At 45.6% G+C, this 24136-nt stretch overlaps 1 protein-coding gene across 4 annotated transcripts in view; it reads right to left on the reverse strand.

The window, feature by feature from the left end:
• The window catches only part of RIPOR1 (RHO family interacting cell polarization regulator 1), a 107281-nt gene extending 85446 nt beyond the window's left edge, over positions 1 to 21835 (reverse strand). For 3 of the 4 annotated variants that reach the window (XM_026718965.2, XM_087940620.1, XM_087940616.1), the window contains exon 1: positions 6886 to 7041. The gene's annotated coding sequence lies outside the window, so the exon portion shown is untranslated. Of the gene's footprint in view, positions 1 to 6885; positions 7042 to 21691 lie in introns of those variants that run through there. The other variant, XM_087940617.1, reaches the window with a different exon arrangement.
• Positions 21836 to 24136: the final 2301 nt, after the last annotated feature.

The raw sequence follows: 24136 nt of genomic DNA on the forward strand, positions 1-24136 counted from the left end.
TCAACACTGTTCAACTATTTACAAAGTCTGAACTACTATTACTATTAATCTTCTCATCACTCAGTATCACCCATCCCCTCCCACTTGTGACTGTATGTCTGTAACCTTGTTGCTTGTATCCTTACGATTTATATTGTTTCCTAGTATGATTTGATTGCTTATTGTACCCTGTGACTATCATTAAGTGTCGTACCTTATGATTCTCGACTCTTGATGAATGTATCTTTCCTTTTATGTACACTGAGAGCATTTGCACCAAGACAAATTCCTTGTGTGTCCAATCACACTTGGCCAATAAAGTGTTCTGTTCTATTCTATTCTATTCTATTCTATTCTATTCTATTCTATTCTATTCTATTCTACTCTACTCTACTCTACTCTGCTCTATTCACCTGCCGTTGAAAGAGGGAACACTACATGCCCTCCAATGAGTTTCAGTAGGAAAGATGTAATATTCTTTAAGAAATTGCTAATTGATTAAATACACCAAAGGGACATTTCTCCACACCGACACCCTTCAGAAACATTGAGTCTTCAGCCCCCAGAATGAAGAACCAACCTCCCCAAAACCACATTGATTGGGAATTTAAAAACACTAGTTTCAATCCATTACGTAAGCCAGCAGGATGGAGAAGTAGGATGTGTGATCTAAAAAAGAAATAGCTACGTTGTCACCAGATATGAACACGCTGGTGTTAGTCCTCTCTAAGATAAACCAGCTGGAGAGAGGAACGCTTGCAAGATGTGAGCTACAGATGAATCTGTTGAAAGAAAGAAGACCCGAAGGGTACAGTCATAAAGACATTGACTCAGTCTTTCTCGTAATTGTCCATCTAAGTCAGAGGGCCATCTCCGTATCTTGAACTTTGCCACACAGCCACTAAAAGCAAAAGGACAACTCAGTTTAATTCCCCAGGCGCAGAAGAAGCAAAGCAGCAAAGTCATTCCTAAAGAATAAAACTTGGAAAGAGAAGAGAGACCAAGACTCTGCCATTCCCTTCTCCCTGTTGGAATTTGCAGCCCTCCAATGTTACTAGGCCACAACGACCAATTTAGACAGAGGAGAAGGGTGGTGGTGGATGTAATTGAGAATCTCTACTCCTAGGACTACATTTGCACATCTGTGGGTCTCTTTCCTCTTGCAAGATGCAATGTTTGGCCCAAAGTCTTCCTCCAAGACCTTAGAGCTTCCATAACTCCTTCATTCTAGATCTCTACCTTGGCAGCTCGAAGACGCGTGGGCTTCAACTCCTAGAATTCCCCCAGCCAGCATGGCTGGCTAAGGAATTCTGGGAGTTGACGTTTGCACGTTTTCAAGTTGCCAAGGGTGGGAGAGAAAAAAACCCCCACTGTTCTAGAATCACGAGAGACAAAGGAGCGGTGTGCTTTTTACTCATTGGCAAACCGCTTCATCTAGATTCCTCTAGCATGGTCCATCCGGTGACAGGAAAAAAAAGGAAACAAGGACTCACAAAGAGCCAGCTCTGGCATCAAAATCACAGCAAAAACGTACAAAGCTGGAAAGCTGAGCAGCAGGGATGCCAAAGGGCTTTCATCTGAAAATTACACCCTGCCAATCTCCTCATACCGTGAAACCCACGCTTAAAATTACATCCTTCACGGAACACGTTGCAAGGGGGAGACGGGGGGGAGGGGGGTAAGCAGCAAGCCAGTCACAGCCAACTGACAGACAGGCAAAAGGCTTTGGGTACCGATAGAAGAGAATGTTTGTAGCTTAGGGATGAACTGTGGGGTCCTTGGTGGTCTCTGAGTTAAAATAACAAGAGTTGAAAGGGACCTTGGAGGTCTTCTAGTCCAACCGTGATGGCGAACCTATAGCACGCATGCCACGGGTGGTACACAGAGCCATTTGTGCCGGCACGCGAGCTGCAGGCAAATTTACCTCACTGGGCCTTGTGAGTGCCTCACAGCTGATTTTCGGCTAGTTTGAGGCCTTTTTTGGCCTCCCAAAGGCTTGAGGAAGACTTCTGCAGGCCGAAAACTAGCCCTGTTTCGTCACTTCTGGCATGCATGCACAACACCCCCGCCCCCTTACCTGCACTGCACATGCACGCACCTCCCAGCTGATTTTCGGTCCGTTTGAGGCCATTTTGGCCCTCCCAGAGGCTAGAAGGAAGCCTCTGCAGCCTTTGGAGGCGGAAAACAGGCCCATTTCAGCACTCTCCGATATTTCCGGAAGGCCCGTTTTCGAGCCTCCGGGAAGGGTGAAAACGGCCTCAAATGGGCCGAAAATCAGCTGAGAAGCGCACACATGCACAGTGCAGGTAAGTTTAGCTGGGGGTCAGGTGCCCACACAAATGGGTCTGCGCGCCACCTGCCATAGGTTTACCATCACGGTAATAGGCTTTCCAGCCTCTTTGTGGGGCAGGCTAAATGAATCAAGCCAGGCGGTACGGACTCCCCCTGAGGACCCCAGAAGCTTCAAAGATGTAGACATTTCACCAGGTGCTTCAAGAGGTTGGCCGTTCAAGCCACAAAACCGGGAAAACGAAGAACACATCAGAACACACAAAGCACAGGGGATTATTGCACACTCTAGGTCAGGAACCCCGCAAAAGGCCACAAAGCAACTTTGAGAAAAGGCAGAAAAATCATATTTTTATTTTTTAAAATGATCAGCCTCGCACACCCAGTGAGAAATCTCTCACAATTTCTCCTGGCTTGGCTTGGCTTGGCTTAGCCTTGCAAATTGCCCTGAGCAATTACAGGACTGCAAATATGCACCCCCCTCTTTATTAATTATTAAAAGGAGCGGATGTATTTTTCGCTCAACTTTAATCTAAATGAATCCTTTGCAAAGTCATTGATCACCTCAAGGAGTCTGCATGGCAAAGTTAGAAGATCACTTCCCACAACAGACAGGCTGGGGGGTGGGGTGGGGGTATGTATCCAAACATTTAATTTATGGAAGTTGTATCACAACCGCACTGATGATAATACCTAGTTTGGTGATGAAATATCGTAGAGTAGAGTAGAGTAGAGTAGAGTAGAATAGAATAGAATAGAATAGAATAGAATAGAATAGAATAGAATAGAATAGAATAGGAAGGGACCTTGGAGCAGTGGTGGTATTCTACCGGTTCAGGCTGGTTCAAGCGAACAGGTAGTAAAAAAATGCTACTGTTCGGCTGAACCGGTAGTAAAAAAACAGCTATCAGTTCAGCCGAACCGGTATTTCCTTTTCCCATCCCCCAACGATCAGCTGTTCCGATGATCAACTGTGCCGGGATCCCCCTCACTGTTTTACTGCTTTGCCTGGGAGGCTTCCCTGAGGCCCAGGAGGCAAAAAGGGACAAGCGGAGGGGGGAATGCTGCAAAAAAGGCCACACCCACCCAACCACATGGCCACGCCCACCCAGCCACACCCACAGAACCGGTAGTAAAAATATTTGCATTCCCCCCCCCCCGCCTTCCTTGGAGGTCTTCTAGTCCAACCCCCTGCTTTGCAAGAAAACAACCCAAGCTCAGAGACCATCACGGAGCCCTCATTTCAACCCCGAGCTACAAATATTCTTCTCGATGGGTTCCATCATTTTCTCCCTTGGACTGGTTATGTTTATCCTCAAGAGGTGTTCTTCGTGGCTTGGTGTTACGTGGAACGGTGAACCTCCCTTTGTTTATTGTGTTGTGAAAACCCAGCCAATTGCAGTTTATTCAGTAATTGTGATTCAGCAGGATGTGTGAGGCCAGCCAAAAACTCAAGACCAGCCACTCCGTCTCATTCTCTTTCTGCCTCCCATCACTGCACCATTTTTATAGCTAACATCACAGACACCTGCCCTCTCCTCCCTTTGTTCATGAAAGACATTCTGCACAAATACCAATCCAGAGAGATCCCTTTCTAAAACCCATGCTCCAAACAAGGGATTCAGCCCCAGGGACTCACAATGCAATAAAACAAGTGTTCCTGAACATACACAGAGCACTGTCTACAGCAGGGGTCCCCAAACTTTAGAATAGAATAGAATAGAATAGAATAGAATAGAATAGAATAGAAAATAGAAAATAGAAAATAGAAAATAGAAAATATAGAAAATAGAAAAGAACAGAACAGAACAGGATTCTGGGAGTTGAAGTCCACAAGTCTTAAAGTTGCCAAGCTTGGAGACCTCTGGTCCACAGAAACAAGAACTTCTTCTCTTTGGCAGTCACCACAAATTTACAACAAAAACGAAGGAGCAACTTTGTTACATGCTTTTGCCTCCTTGGAAAGAATAACATTTTCCAACTCCAAATTTGAACACAGGGTAAAGGAAGAGGAAAAACCTGGGTGAGTTCACATCACACACCAGATTAGAAAAAAAATAAGTTGGGTTGTGGAGCTATCTGGTTCCCTGTTGTGGGAAATCCACATCCTCCCAGCATGTTGTACAAAGCGCACTATATTTCTGAAAAGCTTTAATAAGGAAAATAAATACCTAATGAAGATACTATAGATAGTACTTGACTTACAACAGCTCATTGAACGACCATTCAAAGTTACAACAGCACTGAAAAAAGTGACTTACGGCGGTTTTTCACACGTACGACCACAACAACATCCCCATGGCCATGTGATCAAAATTTGAACGCTTGGCAACTGACTCGTATTTACAACAGTTGCAGTGTCCAGGGGTCACATGATCCCCTGTTGCATTGGGGAAGCCAGATTTACTTAATAACGGTCTTACTAACTGACGGCAATTCAACTTATAACTGCAATGATTCATTTAACAACTCTGGCAAGAAAAATCATAAAAAAGGGGCACAAAACCCAGTTAACAAATGTTTACTTCACTTTACTTTATTGTTATTGCACCTCATACAATGAAATTAAATACCATCTTCAGTGTACATTATGACTATGAAAATAAAACACAAACAGACATCCTTCATATTCTATACATTGAATAGAAAACCCCTGATATTGCATTAATATTGCACCACACAGTAGAATTCAAAAGAGCTGCTGCCCTGGGATAAAAGCTGTTTTTCAGCCTGCTTGTCCTTGTTTTTATTATTATCCTGTACCATCTTCCAGATGGTAATAGTTAAAAAAAAAAGGTGTCCAGGATGAGATGGATCTTTGAGGATGTTTTGAACTTTCTTAAGGCAGCAGGAGCTATAAAGCTCTTCCAAAGAGGGGAGAGGGCAACCAATGATCTTCTGGGCAATGATGTTAACCCTCTGGAGCTCTGTCCTATCTGCCCCTGTGCAATTGGCAAACCATACACAGGGGCAGTAAGTTAAGATACTCTCTATGCCTCATTTAGCAATATAAATATTGGGCTTGATTGTGGTCATAAGTTAAGGACTACTTGTATGCTAGCTGGACCCTAGATTAGCTTTATTATGAGCATTTGAGGGAGTAAATAAGACTGGCTGCATTAAAAAAAAAAACGAACTTATTTTTGTCAGCGGCTGCTATGCTGTTTATCATTAGTCACGGACGATGGAATAATTGTTCAGACTCCATTGGAGTCAATGGAGAAACGGATGAGAAACAGAGAAAGCCGCATAGAGCGGAAGAGGATTTTCCAACAGTTCAATACCGCTTTATTGATGTATCTATGAAAGTATCAAACTATGTTTTTCTAACAGACATAATAATCCTTCCGGATGATCCATCCAGGGAAACCCCCCCCAAAGTCCCAATTCAAAGGGAAAGTTCTACAGATCCCAAATAATCACCATCTTCCTTCTATTAGGCGACACAGATCCCTTCATTTTGCAAACTCCAAAAGCAAGAATGAAGGCCACTCCGGCTTGGGGGGGTGGGGGGGGAGCCACCAGACCCTAAAACCAGCCCCCTCCCCACCAAGGCTTGCCAACCAGGGCTCGGGGCTCGGTGGGCTGTCTCAACCCCGCTCAACTTGTGCCTTAGTCCCTCAATCCTGGCGCTGTTCCTGCAGAAGAGACCAGGAAGGCTCACTTTTCGAGCCCACCAACCTCCTCCCTACACCAACTCTTTCCAACTCCCCATCGCCTTGTGCTCTTTGGGCTGTTACACCAATTTGATTAAGGGGTGAATAATAAACATAATAAAAACCCAGAGGTGGAGGAGGAGCAGGAGGAAGAGCAGGAGCAGAAGGAGAAGGGGAAGAAGGAAAAGGAGGGGAAGGAGAAGAAGGAGAGGAGGAGGAGGCGAAGAAGGAAAAGGAGGAGAGAAGAGGAGGGCAAGGAGAAGAAGGAGGAGAAGGAGAAACGGGGAAGGAGGAGAGGAGAAGGAGGAGAGAAGGAAAAGGAGAGGAGGAGGAGGAGAAGGAGAAGGGGAGGAGGAGCAGAGAAGATGGAGGAGAGAAGGAAGAGGAGAGGAGGAGGACAAGGAGAAGCAGGAAGAGGAGCAGAAGGAGAGACAGGAGAAGGAGAAGAAGGGGAGGAGGAGAGGAGGAGGAGGAGAGAAGGGAAAGGAGAAGAAGAGGAGGAGAAGGAGGAGAGAGGGAAGAGGAGAGGAAGGAGAAGAGGAGAAGGAGAAGGAGGAGAGAGAGGAGAGGCAGGAGAAGGAGAAGAAGAGGAGGAGGAGAGGAAGGGAAGAGGAGGAGGAGAGGAAGGGAAGAGGAGGAAAAGGGAGAGAAAAAAAGGCCAAGGGCCCTGGGGCAAGCGCCGGCCGCCTCCCAGCAACCGAGCGTCCTCCACATGGTTCGGGCTCCGGCGCTCAACCTCCCCAGCCAGCGTGGCCCAGGGAAATGGGGGGCGGGGGGGCGCCGGAGGGAGAGAAGCAAGCGGGGATCGCAGCGCGCGTTCCTGCGGCGGGGATCCAGAGGCCGGCGGGCAGGGTCCCCACCGGGGCTCCCGGTAGCCCCCTCGGGGGGAAGCGCGCCGGGGAAGCCGCGGAGCCCTGGGCGCCCCGGACCCCCCACCCTCCGCCCCGGACCCTGCGCTTACATGGCTGCAAAGCGTCTCCGGAGCTGCGCGGTCAAGTCCCGGGGCCGAGGCCGCTGCTGTTGCTGCTGCGTTCGCCGCCCGACGGCCAGCCGCCCACCCAGCGATCCAGCCGGGGAGGAGCCGGAGGAAGAAGCGTCGGGAGAGCGAGCGAAGGAGCGAGCGAGAGGCGGGGTGGAGCTTCCCCCGGGCGGGGTTTTCTGGGCACCAAGCGGGGTGGAGCGGGAGGGAACGGCCTGCGTGGCGCCTGCTGGGCAAAAGGAATCCCGAGCTGGGCGTCGTGGGCTCCAGCCGAGCACGCAGGTCGGTGGGCGCGGAGGGCGCAAGGCGAGGGTGCCAAGGGCTTGAGCGAGCAGGCCGTGTGGCTTCCACCAACCCGCTTTCCCCGGTGTTGTTGTTTGGTCCCAAAGGTGCTTTTTCTTTCTTTCTTTTTCTTTTTTAAGAGGCCACTGGACTTCCTTCCTTTTTCTCTGAAGACGTTTCGCTTCTCATCCAAGGAAGCTTCTTCAGGTCTGACTACTATCCTGTCTCCTAGCCACTGTCCTGCCAGAGCTGAAGAAGCTTCTGGGATAAGAAGTGAACGATCTTCAAGAGAAGTAGTTGCCGCTGCAGCTACAAAATGGGAATATTTTATTAAAAACTTGTTTATTCAACAATGAATCAGGGTTTTTGTGTGTGTGTGTGTTAAGCAATCGATGGAACAATTTGGCACCTGAATTTGTGGACGCGCCATCCCTGGAGGAGATGAGACTGACAGCCATCTGTTCAGAATGGGCAACGGTCTTCAAAACTTGACAGCTTTTAAGACTTGTGGACTTCCAACTCCCAGAATTCCTGAGCTAGCATGACTGGAGGAGGAATTCTGGGAGTTGAAGTCCACAAGTCTTAAAGCTGTCAAGTTTTGAAGACCCCTGGTATAGGGTCTCCTTCTTGAGCAGCGGTTGGGCTAGAAGACCTCCAAGAATCCCTTCCAACCCTTGTATACCTCCTAACACTCAACAATGGTTGGGTGGCTCACAGCAGTCAAAGAAATTGCAATAAATTTGGCTGCGATTGGCCATCATTCCACATCTTCTTCATCCCTACTGAAGGTGGTGGAAAGAAAATGGCCACTTGAGGTCTGTAGAGATTCTCCCATCATCCAGGCCATGGCTGTCCCAAGGGCGCTTCTTTAGGAGGTAGCCGGACTTCCTGGTTTTTCTTTGAAGACGTTTCTCTTCTCATTCAGGAAGCTTCTTCAGCTCTGACTACTATCCTGTCTACTAGCCACTATCCTGTCAGTGCTGAAGCTTCTTGGATGAGAAGACGTTTTGTCTTCAAAAGAAAAAAATATGAGAAACTCCAGAAGTTGCCTCTGAAAAATGCCAAACTAGCCTTACAGCTATAGGATCCTCAAACTGCTGTAATTAATCAATGGGATGGCAGAAACCTGACTTGAGATTCCTGGCTGTACTTTTGAAAAAACGACTCCTCTGTTTCTAATCTGGATTTAACCGATTAACAGATAATCAGAGCTGGAAGGGACCTTGTAGGTCATCTAGTCCAACCCCCCCACCCAAGCTGGAGACCCTACACCATTTCTGAAAAATGGCAGTCCAATCTCTTCTTGAAAGTCTCAAGTGATGGCGCTCCCACAATTTCCAAAGGCAACTTCTGTTCCATTGGTTGATTGTTCTCACTGTCAGAAAATTCCTCCTTATTTCCAGTTGAATCTCTCTTTGTTCAGTTTCCATCCATTATTCCTTGTCGGCACTTTAGAAAATAGCTCGACCCCTTCCTCCTCCCTGTGGCAGCCCCTCAAATATTGGAAGACTGCTATCATGTCTCCCCTGGTCCTTCTCTTTACTAGACTAGCCAAGCCCAGTTCCTGCAACCGCTCATTGTATGTTTTAGCCTCCTGTCCCCTAATCGTCCTGGTTGCTCTTCTCTGTGCTTTTTCTAGAGTCTCAACATCTTTTTTTATAATGTGGTGACCAAAACTGGATTCAGTACTCTAGGTATAGCCTTACTAAGGCTTTATAGAGTGGTATTAGTACCTCACTTGATCTCGATTGTATCCCTCTGTTAATGCAACTTAGGATTGCATTAGCTTTTTTGGATACTGCTGGCTCATATTTAGCTGGTTGTCCACTAAGGCTCCAAGCTCCCTCTCACAGTTAATTTTTCTTCCCTGGAGGTAGAAGAAGAAAGATCACCAAGAAATCACTGCTAAACCACAGTTAGGTCTCTACAATCCAAGTGGGCAACGTTTATTTCAAGCTAAATTAAACCTTAACACACACACACACACACACACACACACACACACACTGCAATGTTTCTATTGTCAGGAGAGGCGCAAGATATTAAGATCCAAAAATATGAAACAAGACATTCAGTAACCCCGCCGTTTGTAAACTAGAAAAATCTGCGGAAATTAATTCATGCCATCATTTTTCCCCTCCCCCACCAAAAGCATTTCAGGGAGAAGACACGTTTCTGTTGGTTCAGTCCAGAAAAGAGGGGTGCTATCCGAACCAGAACCAGTAACAAGTAATCTGGTGAGCATGCAGCCTGAACAGAATAGAAAAAAAAAGAAAAATGGCGACAGATGATCAAGATCTGCAGTTTTGATTTTGCTGTCTTCAAGCAAGAGGCTGTGTAGTCTTGGGGCCTTGTTATTCTCTGGAAGCAAAAAAATTCTTTCTCCAAAGGACAGCTGACTTCCGCTGCCCACTCTCGTCTCCAGAACCAAACTCCTCTTTCTGAGTCCTCGTGTTATTCTCCAGCCCTCTCCTTCATTCCTGTTCCTGTAACAGGGTGAGTCACTCTTGCTTTCTTCTTCTCCTCCTCCTCCCTTTTTCCTCCTCTCCCCCTCTTGAACGCGGCTGTGAAGCATCCAGCAAATGAGGTATTTCCATAACGAATGGCAGAAGGCTGCATCATTCGGTCCGTTTTTAGAGCCCATCGTCCGACTTTGGGCCTCTGGCCAACTGGTCACACGGATCCCTTCAGCGTTAGGCCGACTCGATTTTGCTCCTTGGTGCTCCTTGGTACTCCTGGGCTGTAGCCAGGGGTGGACTTCAAAAATTTCAGCAACAGGTTCTCTGCCAGGTTGCTGGGTGGGCGTGGCCATGCTGGGCGTGGCCTAGTCAGCCTCCTGCATCATGGCTGGGGTGGAGTTTCACATTCCCCGGGCTCCGGAGGCCAGAAACAGGCCCGTTTCTTCCAAAACCTCTGAGAAGGCCATTTTTTGCCCCACCCGAGCCTCTGCGTGGGCTCGGCACTTACCTCACATCCGAAATGGGCCGTGTGGAGACTCCTGGGATGGCTGGGATGGGAGGGGCAGGATGGGGTGGGGGGTGCAGCCAGGGGTGGGATTTGACGGTTCCCCTGAACCAGCCGTAACATTAGCTATGGGTTCCCTGGAACCTGGCTGAACCCGTAGCAGCCTACCCCGGCTCTAGCGGTAGCTTAGGATCAAGATTATCATTTAGTATGAAGAGCATAGAGAGGGGTACAGGCACTCTTTGACTTAGGATCACAATTGAGCCCCGAATTTCCACCGTGATGTGAATTTCATTCCATTTTACGACCTTTCCTGGCCACCGTTGTTAAGGGAATCGCTGCGGCTGTTAAGTTAGCAGCATAGTTGTGAAGGGAATCTGGATTCCCCGCTAACTTCATTTGGTCGCAAAAGGCGGCTGCGTGACTTGGGGCACTGCAACCGCCATAAATCCAGGCCAGTTGCCAAAAGTGTCAGAATTTTGATCCCGTGACAACTTGTTGTGGTTCACCGGCAGCAGGTGTGGACGGCTGAGGCCTCAGAGAGCGAGGACTCGGATAAGGGGCCTGCATGTGATGTAGGGATGGGGCCAGGACCATCAGGGAGTGGAATGCTGCCTTCGGAGATTGTGGAGGCTGGCAGCAGTGATGAAGAGGTCCCAGAGGAGCCTGTGCCCAGTGCGCATGCACGCAGGGCTGCTTGAAGGAAAGAGCAGCTGCAGCAGCACAGGCGACTCGAGAGTAATGCTGTAAGGTAATGGCTCCTCTCTTAAGGGATAAAAGCCAGCCTGAGAGACCAGGATTCTTTGCAGGAAGCAAAGAAATTCTTGCACTTCAAGCCTTGTGGAAGTTCGGACTATCTTGGTTGGTGTTTGAAGACTTTGTGTTTGGAATATTTCTTAGTAACTTTATCTGGTGTTTTTGGCAGCCTTGCACAACCTTGACAAGGCTTGTTCTTATCAGAGACAATTAGTTTGAAAAAGCCTTTTAACCGTGAAGGAACAGACTTCGTAAAGAATCATTAAAAGGTTTCGCTGTTACCTCTGTTTCGTGTTTGTTTCCTTGGAACAAGGTTTGGGTCAGAATAGTACGGAATGCTGCCAGTGTAGGAAAACTGTCATCAGTCCCTTTTTTTCAGTGTTGTCATCATTTTGAACTGTCTTGCAAGGAATGGTTGTAAGTCAAGGACTATATGTTCTCTACTACGGCTCAACAGCTGATAACATATGGTTGATCTTCTCTGACCACAGAAACTCAAACAAGACAGACTTTGGCTAGTAAATGAAATGGGATATTATGCGAGAGAGGCTTTAGAATAGATTGGGAAACCAAAACACATTCCGGAAGAAGGCTGTATAAATTTGTTGAATAAACAAAGGAAGAAACAAGGCACTTCTTTAAAACACTTCCTGTTGCCAAGCACCCCCACTTAGATTCCTAGTAATCCTTGAGACTCTAGCACAATTCAAATCTTCCAATACCCCATTACGCAGCGCTAGGGATTTGAATCGCTGAACCGCCACCTTTCTGATCGACAAGCTCACCGTCTTAGCCACTGAGTCACCTGAGCGTCCCTATATTTAAAAATACTGGGGGTTTAAGGACAGGAGTCTGCTATTACGATTTCTGTTTGAACCCCACATGTCACGCAAGCACTACTCCCCGGGAAGTAAGCCATGCTTGCTTTGAAGTGGAGTAAATGCTCCCTAACTATGTTGTTCGCTTTCGGACTCTCTTTCAAGATCTTGGCCTCAAAGTCCTTGTTGTGATGGCACAACATTCAGAGACACATGTTCGCTGGCAAATCTCAGCTTGCCCAAAAGATGGGGAGGCCTGTTGCATGTTCGTTTTATGCCCCCCTCCCTCCGATGTAAGGGACAAAAACAGCATTTTGCCACCAGTTGCTGCGTCAGCTGCCTCTTTGGTTGATGAGCATTGCCTTGTGCTGCTGCACAGAAGGTACACATAAGTGTAGGTGCTCCTTAGTTTAGTCCACAGTTTGCAGTTTAACATATGCTGCAAAGCCCATCCGGTTTACTTTATCCTGTAAACTGTAGGTAAGCAAAGCAGGGTTACGTGTGAGGTGGGAAAACCCAGGCCCAGAACTGCACAATGCTGTTAGCCATATATGGATTCTGTCTCGGTGCACGCATATCTTCTATTGAATGGTTCCCTAAGAAACCGCATTGTGCCAAATACACAGCCTGCAAACTCAGCGGCTTTGATCCAAGAGTGGGCAGAGAGTTGCGAAGATGTGCCAACACAGGCATGTAAATCACTTGAGGTGCTTTAGAGGGCAACGCTGGGTAAACTTACTGCTTGAGGAATGTGCTGTTGTGCAGCCAAGAGGGAACACATTCTAGTACCCAGCAGGTTTCGGTATGAATAACTTGAGAAAGAAAACAAACTGAGATTTATGCCAGATGGAATACTTATTAGAGAAGTACTGGCTGTCCAATGTGACTAAAAATAAGTGCTGAGACTGGAAGTTTCTAGTCTTTGCCTATTTCTTGCATTTATTTTTTCTTTCTTTCCCCTAAGCCAGTGTTTCTCAAGTTTAGCACCTTTAAGATAAAGGGGACTTCAGCTCCCAGAATTCCCATGGCTCACTAGGGAATTCTGGGAGGAGAAGTCTGCTTATCTTAAAACTTGCCACAAGTTGAGAAACATGGCTCTAAGCTTTTAAGCCAACATGCTAAATAACTAGCTAGCTTTTCATTTTCACTGTTATGCGCTTTTCAATGAAAGAATGGATGAATTACTGGCTGAAAGTAGAAACCTAAAACATTCAGACTAGCATTCACGTACTGCCCTGAGCATGGCTGATTGAGTACGGATAAAGCCACATATCATGGCTTAGAAGCCATCCTGGCTGGGATCACAGAAAACACTGAGCCGAAAGAAAGTAAGTGGCATTAATTACAGCATGATGGCAGCCATTCCCGGCAAAAATATTTATAAAATTGCTTTTGCTTTCGTGCCGTTGGTTTGATCTGTTGAATTTCCCAGCCCGCATCAGTCTGACCATTTCTCTTTTTCGCTTTCTTGATTACTAAACAAATCACGGTGCCATTCCCATTGCCTAAGAGCAACTCTGTTTCCTCTTCAGTTTGCAATGCTTTGTAACAACTGGGGGTGATGTTAATTGATGAGTAGCTACACTGGGGAAAAAACATACGAAAGGCAACTTTTTAAGGTTACTCTTCTGGAGTGGCTTGAATGAGTTTTAATGCTACCAAAAGATTCGACATTCAAGTTCAGGGGTTTTCATTTTAAGTTTTATCCCTGAAGCTTCCTTGTTTATCCATCCCCAGTTTAGGAATCTATCCAGCACAACCACAAATGAGTAAAAACCCCTTTTACATTAATATGTTAATTGGCCCAAGCCTATCTGGTTAATTTATCTTCTATATATATAAAAGTGAAATACCACTCACACATCATCACAAAATCTCCAGAACTGTAAAGCCTACAACCTTGAAATTTGCCATATACGTTCCTCTTGGCTTCTAGGTGCTCACTAAGAAAGGATTTTTTCAAAATGACCATCACCGCATTAATATTTCCTATACTATTAGTATTAACACACTCTGATGCTAAGGAGTTCTACTCCCCCTCCCCACCTGAAAACAAATCTATTCCAAATGCAAAACACAAGCAGAGGAGAGGAGTTTCAATTTCAGTTTTAGTTTCACAACACCAAGCAGGTTTAGTACAAAACAGTTCAGCTAAGCCACGCCCAGGCTCCTTGCTGTTTCCTCCTTGCTCACACAGCAAATACTGTTTCAGTTTCCAAACATCCCTCAACTCTCTCACACACTGACAGGATGCTAGCCAGATGAATACCGATGGATGCTGGTAGGCAGAGCCAGAATTTTTTCCCCCTTCTTTTCCTCCCCCAAAACTAAGCCCGACCACTTTAACCCTAACAGTGATTCATTTAAAGCTGTGGCCAGAAATGTTGTAAAATGAGACAAAAAATCCATTTATCAACTGTCTTGCTTAGCAGCAGAAATTTGGAGCTTAATTGTGGTTGTGCGTCGAGGGCTCCCTGTATTGTGCGAACGCACAAAATTGTGTAGATCGAGTAAACCCCCGATTCCATTTAACTACAGGGAATTGTGATACCCGACAACAGCCACAGAGATATCTCCCTATTTGTAGATCAACCCTAGGCATAGTTATAAGCTGGGTGTTAACTTTTAGCCTGTTGGTGACTCTGGCTCCTTCCTTCTGTTTGCAATTACTGAGATAAAAGTCCTTTTCCAAAGCTAGTTTATCATCCAGTGACTTATTTAATCACATGGTTGTTTTTTGCCTTTCCTGCTGGAGACACACTTCCTTTTAGAACCGGGTTTTATTTATATCCTACCCTTGGAACACACAGAAGCCTTATCTTAAAAAGAAAAGGGGGGGGGGGGAGGGTAACCTTAAGCAGCCATGAATGGCCTCCGAAGGACACTTCTTTGACCCTGCTAAGCCAGGTAATGCCTGTATACGACCTTTTCAACTCTCCATCAGCCCTTGGGTTCAAACATGTTCGGCCACTCAGGTGGTTTATACCCGGGATCTTCAAGCTCAGCAGCTTTGAGACTTTGTGGACTTCAGCTCCCAGAATTCCTCCTCCAGTCACGTCAGCTCAGGAATTCTGGGAGTTGGAAGTTTATACCCGGGATCTTCAAGCTCAGCAGCTTTGAGACTTTGTGGACTTCAGCTCCCAGAATTCCTCCTCCAGTCACGTCAGCTCAGGAATTCTGGGAGTTGGAAGTCCACAAAGTCTTAAACTTGCCAAGTTTGAAGATCCCTGGATTTATATGCTGACATGACTGGGTTCAGATGGCAGGCCCCAAACTGCACGCTTGCTATGGATCATTACCCAGTACAGAACTCAGTCCAATCCCCCTTTTTTTGAATGCCTGTACTGATGGTACAGTCGATCAGTGGTCCCCAACCTTTGTGGCTTGGATGGAGGGAGAGAGGAGAACTGGGCCATGCAAGCAGCAGGCTGACCCCAGAGGTGGTCTTCAGCAGGTTCTGACCAGTTCCGGAGAACTGGTCGTGAAAATTTTGAGTAGTCCGAAGAACCGGCAAACACCACCTCTGACTGGCCCTGCCAACCCCATCTATTCTCTGCCTCCCAGATGATTGGCTGGGTCTTCTTTGGTTGCCCTGTGCAGGAGAACAGAGCTGGAAAGCAGGTTAGTGGGGCGGGGAGGGAAGGGAAGGGGGATTTTGCAGTAACCTTCTCCTGCCATGCCACCAAGCCACGCCCACCAAGCCATGCCCACAGAACCGGTAGTAAAATTTTTTGAATCCTACCACTGGCTGGCGCGCATGCATGCACAGCTTGATTTGCACAAATTGAGCTGCACGCAGGAGTACAGGCATGGTGGCCACAACTCATGCATGTTGAGCTGCCTCTCACATGGCCTGATTCCAAACAGGGCCCAGGCTGGGTACTGGGAATCCTGCAGTAGATACTACTACTACTACTACTAGTAGTAGTAGTAATGATAACAATAATAATAATTGATTAGCCCTTGGGCCATTTAAAAGTGCAGAATTCCAGAAACAAATTATTACTGAAATTTGATCAAAGCAATTTAAAATGGAAATTGGAATAAAACACGATTTAAACATGAAATTGGAATAAAACACGATTTAAACATGAAATTGGAATAAAATACGATTTAAAATGGAATTGGAATAAAACACGATTTAAAATGGAATTGGAATAAAATACAATCTAAGATGAAAATGGAATAAAATAGAATCATTTAAGATATAGGTAAAATATGATAAAATTATATTTCGGTGTCACCCCTACAACCTACCCCGATTGCAGTAGATAATGAAATTGCAACATTGACATTGACATGCCGATTGCAATGTCTATACATCGAGGGCAGAGACTACATTGTTTTTCCTAGAGGTTAAGATGGACCCAACTCAACGTGTCCAGAGGTATCCTTCATATTTTAGATACAGTTCTGGGTACATAGGTAGTCCCCGACTTACAACTTTCATTTAGTTGACCATTCAAAGTTACAACGGCACTGGAAAAAAGGGACTTAGGTCCAGGGCTGGGGTGCTGGGGGTTCACAGGGGTTCAAGAGAGCCACTAGCTAAGATTCTGTGCAGTTCAGAGAATCCCCAATCCCACTCCTGATTGGCCCCCACACACACCACCTCTCCCCTCCCAGAAGCCCCCACGAGGCCTGTTTTGGATGCAGGTAAGTGGAGGGCATGAATGGAGGCTTGGGGAGGGCGAAAAACGGGCCTCCTGGAAGTTCGCGAAGGCTGGAAACGGGCCCATTTCTGGCTTCCAGGGAGCCTCCGGAGCCCAGGGAGGGTAAAAAGGCCCCTCTCTGTGGTGCAGGAGGCCGACTAGGCCACGCCCATCCAGCAGCCGGGCCGAGAACCTGTTGCTAAATTTTTGAAGCCCACCTCTGCTTATGATCATTTTTCACACTCAACGGAATAACAGAGTTGGAAGGCACCTTGTAGGTCATCTAGTCCAACCCGCCCCGCCCAAGATCGTTGTAGCATCCCCGTGGTCACAACATTCAGATGCTTGGCAACTGGCATGTATTTATGACAGTTGTATTGTCCAGAGGCCATGCGAGCACCTGTCGCGACCTTCTGACAAAGTCACTGGGCAGTCAGATTCACTTAACAAGCAATTCACCAACAACTGCAGTGATTCACTTGACTTTAGCAACAAAATACGGCAAATTTCCCTTGACTGTCTTGCTTAGCAGCCTAAATTTTGAGCTCAGATGCGGTCGTAAGTCAAAGACTACCTGCACAGTGGATAAAAATTAGTAGGAAAAGCTATGACCCTCAAACTCTGTTGGAAAAGACTTTCAGATCCCTTTTCCAGACTCCCTTTTTTCCCTTGAATATATAAGTGTAGCCATCAGATACAATTTATGCAATATATTAAGTTAGAATCGGGTTTGTGAATGTGCGAGACATTAAGCAGTCCTAATTGAGGCAATTGGGTCAATTCAAAATAAGCCAACAGGTTAACAAACCTGGGAAAGGATTCTTCACAAATACGGGGTATGTCTGGATGAGGCAGTGACTTGAACAAGATTTCCAACAAGCCTGCCAAGTTGGGCTTTTGCAGCAAAAATGATTTTTCACCTCCATTAAGTGGGATGGGGGCGGGAATCTATTGTAGACATAAGCTTTTGTAGGAAAAAAGAAAAACACCATCAGGAAATGAGCTGTCAATGTTTGTCTTGAAGTTGCTGCCATCTGCTGATTTCTGACAGTATTATTATACTGAGATCAATATTTTTTTTAAATAAAGGATGTAGCATTTGATAAAATGGTCGCTGGCGTAGAAAAACATCTGTTTCGATAACCCTGCTAGAGTTTAAGAAATTAGAATCATTTTAAACGGGTCTACAGTTCCTCAAATTAATCGTACAAATTGTACAATTAATTGTAGAAATAGAATTGCACAATTCATTGATTGTATGCAATTGATGCAAAGTATTCTGTTATTTTCTTGTAGCAATGAATGTTTCCTGTGATGGAAACTCTTGCGGTGGAAAATAAGTCCAAGAGTTAGCTTCAGATCCAGTATCTATCGCCAAGCAGCAATATTTAGTAGTCCATAAATATAAATTTGCCCAAACAATTATGATTCTGAACATGGTTTTTATGTTATTTATAAATAAATGCTTTGATGGATTGAGTTTAGAGATGACTAAGATGTCTGTGATGCTTCATTCCAGACCGTTTTATACTTTCCAGGTTATTGGGCAAAACATCACATACTACAGGGCATAAAATCTAGGCCAGAACTTATTCATTTAGTTGCATTTGTTTAGCTAATCCAATGTCCGTCCCCTCCCTAGCTTCAGGAAAACAAAGATAACTCAAAAATAAATGGGAACAATAAACACAAATCACATGTGCCCCAGTAGCACACTTGTACAGCTCACTCTCCAACAGGAAGAGAGGATGTGTCAATGTGCCCCAGTAAGGGAGTATTTCTCTGCACATGGCTTGGGGCAAAATGCTGCCTTGATCACACAACAGTCAGCAATTTGATGCCTGCTGGCCATTGGCCATCCCCAAAACTGGGTGGGACTCTCTGGCTATGCATTTTGCTCATGAGGACTGCTCACTCTGAAGTTGAGTAGCAATAGCAATAGCACTTATATACTGCTTCGTCGTGCTCCACAGCCCTCACTAAGCGATTTACAGAGTCAGCCTATTGCCCCTAACAATCTGGGTCCTCATTTTACTAACCTTGGAAGGATGGAAGGCTGAGTCGACCTAGAGCTAGCCAGGATTGAACTCCAGACTGTGGGCAAAGTTTGTCTGCAATACTGCATTCTAACCAGTGGTGGTATGCTACCGGTTTGGACTGGTTTAGCCGAACTGGTAGCAAAAAAAAAAAGCCTCCAACGATCAGCTGAGAGGATAAAGAAAAGAAAGCGCAGGATCGGCCCTCTCACTGGCCCCTGCCCTTTTCCCTTCTTTATCCTCTTAGCTGATTGGTGTTACATGCCTCAGCGGGTGTGGGCAAAGTTGCACGCGCACATTAGGCAAAGCACGCCCACCAGGCCACGCCCACCAAACCACTGGTAAAACAATTTGAGTCCCACCAGTGACTCTAACCACTGCACCACCACGAATCATAGAACTAAGAGGGTCCTCAAAAGTCTTCTAATTGAACCCCCTACTCAAGGCAGGAGCATAATAGCATCCCAGTCAAATGGTTCTCCAGTCTATTTTTGAAAACCTCCCATGATGGAACCACCCACAAGCCCCAGAAGGCAACCCCAGAAGGCAACCCCAGAAGACAAGGGGTTCCACAGATTAGTTGTCCTGTCGGGAAATTTCTCCGCAGCTTTAGACTGGATCTCCCTTGAACAAGCTTCCACCCATCAGTCTGTAGAGATTCTCAGTCAGATAAACCTCCAAGTGGCCTCAACAGCTCTCTAAAAGAATGCAAATGACCAGCTGTCTGCAAGGAATATAAATCCTCCCATGCCCCATTATCCTGTCAGAGCTGAAGAAACTTCTGGGATGAGAACACCTTTAAAGAAGAAAAAAACAAGGCAGTCCAGTTGCCTCCTGAAAAAAGCACCTTTTGGGACGTCCACCCATTACTTCCTCTCGTGCCCTCAAGTGCTTCGGAGAATAAATCAACCACTTGAGGCGAATCGGTGGGGGCTATTTCTGACTGAAGTTAAACCGGCCAAGATTTCGTAACCTCTTAAGCTGCCATGGCTAGATGCCGGTCTGCAGCCTCTGCCAATTGTTATTCTGGACATGTCAGCGGAAGGTAGCAGGAGGGTTGGGCGCAGAGACGCTTGGGCTCCTCCAGGCAGCAGGGCAGGGCAGAGTTAATTTCTGAAAGGATGAGGAATTTGTTATTTGCTGAGCCACTTCCTTTCAGCTAACAATAATAAATCAGCCCACAAGGAAGGGCCCACGTGGGATCTGGGCTGTGGATACAGGCTGGCTGACCCAGGCCAGGCCAAGAGGAAGCCTCTCGCATTATCTGCCCGTTCACATTTGGTCTCCTTGGCAGGCTGGGCTTTTGCAACGGCTGCAGAAATCAAGATGTGCTTCCTTCCAAACAAGGCCGGCTCTCCCCAAGGCCTGTCTCTGCCATGGCAACCATCTCTTCTCTATCCCAACACCTCCCCCACCCCAGTCTTTCCATACACAGATGCTGTGTAAGGCAGGGTGCCAGATGGACACAGGTTCACACACACGCTTGTTTGCTTTCCCGGGAAAGCTGCTTGCAAAGCCGTTTACCTCTGAAGGGCGGGACCCAGGCCATGAGAGGTTCAAGGCACTCGGCAGGTTGAGCAAGAGGGATTTTTGTCCAACATCGCAGGGCTGGCGTCCCACATTTGGGAGTGGAACTATTCCGCAGGATTGTCGGTCTGGGGTTAAAGTTGAGGAAACCCCCATCTAAGTTGCCAGTAAGTCCATTAACTCCATGATGGCAGTGCTGGACGGGACGCAAGTGAGTTTAAGGAGATGAATTGCCACAAAGAAGAGGGAGCCAAGTTGTTCTCCAAAGCAACTGAGGGCAGGACAAGAAGCAATGGATGGGAATCTAATCAAGGAGAGAAGCAACCGAGGACTAAGGAGAAATTTCCTGACTATTAGAACAATCAGGGGAACAACTCGCCTCCAGAAGTTGCAGGTGCTCCAACACTGGAAGTTTTTCAGAGATTGGACAACCACTTCTGAAATGGTATAGCGTTTCCTGCCTGAGAAGGGGGTTGGACTAGAAGACCTCCAAGGTCCCTTTCAACTCTGTCTATTCTATTCTATTCTATTCTATTCTATTCTATTCTACTCTACCCTATTCCTATTCCTATTCCTATTTATTTCCATTTCTATTCTATTCTATTCTGCAATATAAAAGAGACGTGAGGCACTTTATAGATCATGGATGTTTTCAGAAAAGCCCCTGCACTGATCTTGGGTCCTCCTAAGAAATAAACCTATATACAGTAAATCAGAATTGGGATACCTGTAGTAGTATTAAGATGCCCAGAGAACTTGTTTTTCTTGGGTACATTATTACTCATGCTCATATCTTAAGATCTGATTGGGTTTTACTGAATTAATTACAATCGGCTGAGTTCGTTTGGTGCAATACACTAAGCCACACTAAACAGCCCTCATTCTAGTCTGTTCGACTGCATGAGATCTCCTGGTTTGTCTTTGACTACAACCTTCTGCCTTCCCAACAGCGCCCAGCAAATTGTCTGCTAAATGCAGAAGATGGAAATAAAGAGTCCATTGCATGCACAGATGCCAAACTGGGTAAGATTGCTCTGTGGAACACCTATGGAACTAAAGGGAGGGGGAACCCCACTTCAATGGACCAACATTTGGGTACATGTTTTCTCGCAAGTCTAGTTTTGCCCATCATCATTTTTTTAAAAAAAGCCACACCCAGCAGATCCCACTGGCACCAAATCCTATGGCTCAGTTTGATAACGTTGTTTGTAGGTCTGATCAATTGCAACATTCCGGTTCCCAAATGCATCCCATAACCCAGTGCTAGCCAACAGACATTTGGGTCCAAAAGATATGGATAATCTATAGCTGAAAAAAAAGGAGAAACCCCCACTTACACCAAAAGATAAGAGGGAGAGAAAAAAAAATGGATCCTGGATGAATATTGTTCTCAGGTGCATTGATAGCTGCTGACAGAGGAAGGCAGTATAATAAGCTAGATCTGGTGGAGTGTTGGATGCCCCCTCAAAGATAACCAAAGGGTGCTTTACAAGGAAAACAGGGGAAAGTCTGAGAAACCAGACTTCAGATTAAGGAATGACCATTCTGCGATGCCACACTAGAGAGGCAATTGTGCACTAGGTTCCGATGAACATCAACTTAGGCTATCGCACTTCAGTCCGTCTTATCCCAGCCTTCCTGCCCCATTCCGGTCGTCAAACTCCGCTGGGAACCCAGGTTCTCTCTCCTATAATCCAGCATTTCAGAGATTTGGTTTGGCCTTCCCAGAGGGGCTCTTAAATCAAGTACTCACCAATCCCAGGGATTTATTCCAAGGGCTGAAAATCCAATTTATTCTCGAGTTCAGTTAGGGCTTGACCGACCAGTGTGTTAAGTCTTCTTTCCTGATCTGGATGTGTTCGTGATGCGTTCCTTTCCCTCCGGTTAAAACAGGGCAGGCTGAAAGAATTTCCTTTCACTCTGGACACCGCTGATCTCCTCTTGCACTTGAATGCTCCACCTTCCCCTGAAGTATTTCAGTTTCTAAAATATTAAAAAAAATAAAAATCAAAGGGGTATTTCCTGGTAAGAACATGCATAAAAATACCACACTGCTATACAATCTGTAGCCTCGTTTCTGCCCTTATTCCATTGCACAACAATTAAACATGACGTTGCACCATTATATCCTGAAACAAAAAAAATCTTCTTGCATTATTCATATCTTTTTTTTTTTTTGGTCCTGTTTCCATCCCCAAAGTAATATATTTGTTTAATGGATTTAATGGACTAATGTATGCCATGCATACATTAAAAAATGATTCAGTAAAAGTACTACGCACCTCACTGCATTACTGGAGTTCATTAAAGCAGCCACCTCCTATTTTCAGGCTTTGGTTTGTTGACTTAATAGTCCTACTAACCTCAAAACATTTGCATCCATGAGCTGCTGGAATGGGATCCTAAGTATAAATCTGTTCTATATATTGGGGATCAAAGCTCATAAATACAATCAACCCGTATCAGTTATAGAAACATGATCATCAATGAATGGAAAATGTGTGCAAAGGGGAAGATTGTATTTTCATATGGGGAAGGTGATTACAGAGGTCGGAGAACAGGAAAAAGAATGATTTGATAGTTGATAACAGCCATTTGAAAGCCTTTTAGACAATTAGAAGAAGACAAGAAGCAGATGAGGAAGTGGGAAGCGACATCTGGAATCTACAACTATTAGTCAACTGTCAGGACCACAAGCCATGACCCTGGAGAAGTAGTCTGGTGCCTGAAGCAGACCAGTAAATGACTTCATAGATCAACAATCATAGAAACAAAAAAATTGAATCGCTTCCTTAGAATGGGATAGAGAGAATGGACCCATTTGGGATCCATCAACTTATTGACAGCTTGAATTGTACCAATTATTTATACCAAGGGTTTCATGGAAAGCTCCGGCAGCTTTCCATCCAAAGCCAACCAGGATGTTGGGACTTGGGAAGTGCTGATGGTGGGTAGATGTGTGTGGGGGATAACAGTAGATGGCAGATGACAATGGATCTTTCCAACATTCCTGGACATTTTGCTTTCCCTTCAGCCAGTCCCAGAGAAGAAGAAGAAGAAGAAGAAGAAGAAGAAGAAGAAGAAGAAGAAGAAGAAGAAGAAGAAGAAGAAGAAGAAGAAGAAGAAGAAGAAGAAGAAGAAGAAGAAGAAGAAGGAAGGAAGAGAGGAAGAAGAAGAAGAAGAAGAAGAAGAAGAAGAAGAAGAAGAAGACATGAATTCTTCTTTGAACGAGGGGATTATTCCTTGACTTCTTAAAGAGGTCTTGATTTGCTTCTTCATCAAGAAGCCATCAGAATCAGAATAGAACTGGAAAGGCCTTTGCAAGGCTTCCAGACCAGGTTCCTGCTCAAACAGGAAATCCTATACCATTTCAGACGTGACTGTCCAGTCTCTTCTTAAAAACCTTCAGTGATGGAGCACCACAACTTCTGAAGGCCAGCTGTTCCTTCTGGTTAATTGTCCTCACTGTTAGGAAGTGTCTCTTCAATCCCGGGTTGCTTCTCTCCTTGGTCAGTTTCCAACCATTATTTCTTGTCCTGCCCTTTGATGCTTTGGAAAATAAATTGAGCCCCTCTTCTTTGTGGCAGCCTCTCAAATACTGGAATACTTCTATCATGTTTCCCCTAGTCCTTCTTTTCTCTAGACTAGCCAAACCCAAATCTTCCAACTGTTCTTCATATGTTTTAGCCTCCAGGCCTCTTTAATCATCTTAGTTGCTCTTCTTTGCACTTTTTCCAATGTCATCAGTGGACCCCAGAATACTGGATAATTTTTATCTAGTATCTAACTCACACTTTTGGGAGAAATAGGTTGAGAAGATGGTTGTCCAACAGCATCAGAGTACCTTGGATGAAATGAATGTATCTTTTCTTTTATGTATACTGAGAGTATTTACACCATGACAAATCCCTTGTGCGTCCAATCACACTTGGCCAATAAAGTATTCTATTCTATTCTATTCTATTCTATTCTATTCTATTCTATTCTATTCGATTCGATTCGATTCGATTCGATTCGATTCGTCGATTCGATTCTGGATATGGATCTATTTCCATCAAGTTTCTGATCCATGTATTGGATAGAAACAGCTCTGGATGATCTCTGGTGAGGATGGGATGGGGGTTGTGCATCCATCCTTGCTCTTACTTGACCTCTCTGCGTAGAACTTTTAAACAGATATACGTTTCTATGAATATAA

The sequence above is a fragment of the Pseudonaja textilis genome, chromosome 11, assembly GCF_049901715.1.
Source record: "Pseudonaja textilis isolate UNSWEBS1 chromosome 11, rPseTex1.2, whole genome shotgun sequence".
NCBI lineage: Eukaryota > Metazoa > Chordata > Lepidosauria > Squamata > Elapidae > Pseudonaja > Pseudonaja textilis.